Raw genomic sequence first — 4,641 nt, forward strand, 5'->3', positions numbered from 1 at the left:
AAAATCAGGAACACTTATGAGTTTCCCTCATTGTTTCACCCACTGCAGACACTTTTGCAAATTCCAGCATTGTGTTGCAAATTGTCAGTAAAGTTGTCAACAGTCCTTTTATTCTCTTCATCACCCACAGACATACCTGCCGGGCAACAAGCGAATAATCTGTCAAGTGGCTGAGTCCTTTCCTGCTATTCCTCTTTCTCCTTCCTCCCTTTTCTATCAGAGGAACAGATGGGGTTGAACTCAGGGGGTGGTGGTGGTGGTGGATGAGTCCTGGGTTTGAGTGGTCCTTTACCTAACTATAGGGGGAGGGTGCCACATTTTCTGCTACATGCCAATTTTCTTTGTTAATCTAGATTTCAGTCTAAGACCAAATTTAGTCTGGAACAATTTCTTATATGTTGTAATTCTTTTATAACAGGGGATTTTTAAATAAAAGGATAAATGAATTAATCAATAATTGGCGTATCATTAGTTTACCAAAATTATACTTATGATTTTTTTTTTCAGAACTGACAGCAATCATTTTCTGTGTCTTTGCCTGTCAGAACTGGATCTTATTTAGTACATAACACCCACATCAGTAAGATAAATTACATAACCCACATGCATAAAACCGCTGTTGTGACTTGTCACCTCAGGATTACTACACTGCCTCTGACAACCATTCAAACTGCAGTTTATGTCCATGTATGATCAGACTCTTGTAGTGTTTGTTTAGGTTTGAGCTGTAAAGTTGATTCTGATTTTAGGCAATGCAAAATGCAAAACTTGGATGACTCACTCACACATCTTGAACACAACAGCATAGCCACCGCTGACTAAAGGTACACACTTATGTCATGACACAATGTCATGAAAGGCCAGATGAACAGTGCAAATTTTAGCTTGAAGGACACTTAAACAGAACCAGTGTAAAAAGATCTGTCTGTGTGTTACTGTGATAAGTCAACACATCTGCTGTGTATACAGTCTTTTTATGACTTTTCTGATTATCTGACTGATTGTTTTTCTTACCACTATGGATGTTGTTGTAATGATGTTGCCATGCTCCCAACAATTTTACAATGAGAGGAATGTTATAATAACCAATACAAGATTATATGTCAGAACAAATATAGGCCTTACAGTAATGTATAAAGGATCGGTGTGTTACCCTTACTTGATCTTACTGTGGCGTCGGTTCTTTCTTTTAACTGCTTGCAGGAGCTCTCCCCAGGCTTGAAAACCCTAACAAGGCCCCCAGTACACACAGAATAGGCAGTCTTTTCATACACACTAGACTCAGTGAATGCCACTTTCACCCCTGAAGATTCTTTTCTGAGGGACCTCTGCAACAGAAAATATCACATACCTCTCCTGATCTGTATTACATGACGAAACCTTACTGCAATTTGATGCACCCTGTTATTTATTTATTTATTGTTTTTTATTTTGTGTTGTCAGATCATTTTCAAAAATCTTCCCCTCCATTTCTTCCTTCCTTCCTTCCTCAATTACTTCTTTCCTTCCTGTAGTTTATATGTTTTTGTTAAACATACTAGTTACCATCTCCTCTGCTCATGAAAGATGCATTTCCATGCATCTTCCCACCTAACATGAACAGCAGGGTAGTTGTTTTGCAGCTCTGCAGCTGAAATCTTTGTGAAAATAGATCTCAGAGTTGTTCTTCTCCAAACAGCTGCCATAATTCATAAATGTCAGCTAAGGAATGTATTTCATATGTCAGTTTCGGAGAGATTATATTATGTTACAACCTCTGGCTTGTGGTGGTAATGTTTTTTTTAATGTACCAAACAGTGCATCAGTAAAATAAATATTGCATGCTTTTCGCCTTGAAGGATGCGGTACGCATTCTAACCCATGCTCCAGGAAGTGCGGTGTGTCAACCATGAGAGAATTATGTCTTCAGAGGAGAAGCTCTCTTCTCCTTAATGTTCATGCGTTACATTTTGGAATACTCAATAGGCAGAAATCTTGCTTGGAGCTGGAGTTTGGGCTTTGGCTCCCTCCCATGTAGGTCACACCTTATTATGGCAAATTTAAAAGTTTTCGCCATGACACTCTGTTTAGAAAATGAAAAAGAGGGCTCCTATGTGTGCTGCGGATTTAAATAGTACCATATTACCTCTTTTCTGGAGTGTTTTATTTGATCTAAATGAGAATTTGGAGAAAGTGGAGCAGTTTGTGAAGGAGCAGTGAGAAATTGAGACTGACGTTGCCACCTCATTGCCCTGAAATTGTGCAGAGTAGTTGTGCCAGTCTCTTTGTTTGGAGATTAATGTTGCGTCAGTCACATTCTTTGTATGAGGGACACTAGCCAAACTGCATCGTGAAATCAAGCTACATCAAAAAACACCCATTCTGATGTGGAGGAAAATAGGAGAGCAGTGTTTGGTGAGAATCATAAATTTATCTGACATGCATGGGTTCCCGCTGTTATGAGGTATTGATATCCTGCCAGTCAAAGCTTGCCATTTGTGGCATCATCAACCTCTGTGTTGTAACTTTGTATGTAGGTGGAACACAACTGGTCTTTGTTGTAAGGTGCTGTACACACACAGCACTGAATTAGGAGGCCCCTATTTCTCATTCTCATTCTCTTTTCTGGAGGCTTTGCTCAGGGGCATGACACAATTCTTAGGGGCTTTGGATCCACTGGCCTGATAATTCCTTCAATTATTAAATGCTTGGCTGGCAGATGAAGTGAGCCCATAAATAAAGCAAATCTGTGGGCATGTGAGTTCTGTCAATACAAACACACTATTAGCGCACATTTTCTCAGCTAATCCATGACGACACACTGCAGAATCCTAAAAAAAAAATGGAGTGCTAGCTTGCAGAAGTTGGTGATGATGCAGGTTTTTTCTTTTTTTTTTTTTTTTTGCCTGGACCACCTGCTATACATATACAAACAAGAAAACTTGTATGAGCTCAAAATGTCACACTGAATCCCAGCAAAACTCCTGAAGGAGTGAGCCTCAGCATCAGGACCAGTCAGGTTAGCTTTGGATGTCTTTTTCCACCTTCTGCAGAGATCTTTTGTGGAATCAGGTGCAGACTTTTTGAGTGCTTACTGATAGTGACAGATTAATGCTGTTTTCTTGTGGAGAGGTGCAGCTGTGGCTCTTTAAGTGTTACATCGTTACAGACATCCGTCTCCTCCTAACTTTGAGCAGTCAAGTAAAGGACCAAAGCAAACAAAGGGGTGCTGTGCTCCACCCTAATGAAGTTGTAGGCCTTGTTCCTTGCTGCGCTCTGTTGGAGAAACAAAGCTAATCATAGTGAGAGCTGCCTCACACTGCTACAACAGAGGGGCCAGGTGCTTGTTCTTTTTTTCCCCTTCTCCTTGTTTTTTTTCCTGAGAGCACCTGCCTTTAACCATCTGCACCTGCTGTCTGTATTAAGACAAAAGTGCAGCACACACAGAATGTATGATGGGATACCACAGCTTACGGTGATGATGCCTTAAAAACAGAACACACATAAGGCTGTCATATCTTAAATGCTCCATCTACAGAAAAAGAAGCTTGCTTCAGTGCTTACCATTCTTGTTCCTCTGACATGAAACTGAAGAGGAAAATTTGTCACAACAGCAGGAGGCATTGCACACAGGGTAAGAGCTAACCAACAGTGAGTACCGGTAAAACTGTCAGCTTAAGATTGGTGTTGCATATAGGAAGCGCTGTCCTTTTTTTCTTCTCCTGCAGCGTCTCGTTGTTGCATGATTTTAATCTACTCAGCAACACTCATGATGTATTTGGTTCATAGGGAGGTCAAGGACAAGCCAAATACCCCATCCTCCTCATGAAACAAAGCTTATAAGAAGAGGGGGGGAGAAGCAGTCATGACTCACTGCTGTCACACCTTCTACCATTGAACAGTTATAAATAAATAACTGGAGTTGAAAACTTTTATTGGGGGCGGGGGTCGTATCCATATCACTGTTGGCTGAATTTTGTGCAAAAACAAAATACTTTCAGCGCAGTCTTACAACAAAAAGTTTAAAACATGGTGGAATCACAGTTAAGGTAAAGCATTTGTAAGATGGTAACATTTTACTTATTTCCTGGCAAAAGCTTTGTGTTGAGAAGCCATATAAAGCTATAATCATATCTATATTAACATCCAAGCGCAAGCATTCCTCATTTTTATTCTTAAACCTAACCATTATTTTTCAATGTCATCTTTCACCCCTTCCTACTTGTAATATTAGTGCTACATCTACAATATTATTTTCTGACAGCTAAACATTATGCAAAACATATGCATACTGCAGTTTCTAAAGGAAAGTGGAAAATGAAGGCATGTAACTTGTTTGTGACCTAATAACTAGACATTTTTACAACTATCGAGCCTTAACTCAAACTGCTTCATTATGCACTGTGTACCAATGTACCAATTATACATTCTGGGATGAGACTTCACTGATTCTTCAGAGATCATAGAGTATACCGGAATTGAATCATACAACAAAATTACTATATAACTGAAGATGAACTGTGTGTCACCCTGCACTTCAACCTCTCACGTTCTTGCTGTCTCTTTGACGTGTGAGGAGGAGGAAAAACCAGCACAGCTGGGAAGGGTGAGGGGTACAAAAGGGATAGATTCTGCAAGGTGTGCGAGCAAAACTTATGAGAG

Source organism: Melanotaenia boesemani, chromosome 21 (assembly GCF_017639745.1).
Source record: "Melanotaenia boesemani isolate fMelBoe1 chromosome 21, fMelBoe1.pri, whole genome shotgun sequence".
Taxonomy (NCBI): domain Eukaryota; kingdom Metazoa; phylum Chordata; class Actinopteri; order Atheriniformes; family Melanotaeniidae; genus Melanotaenia; species Melanotaenia boesemani.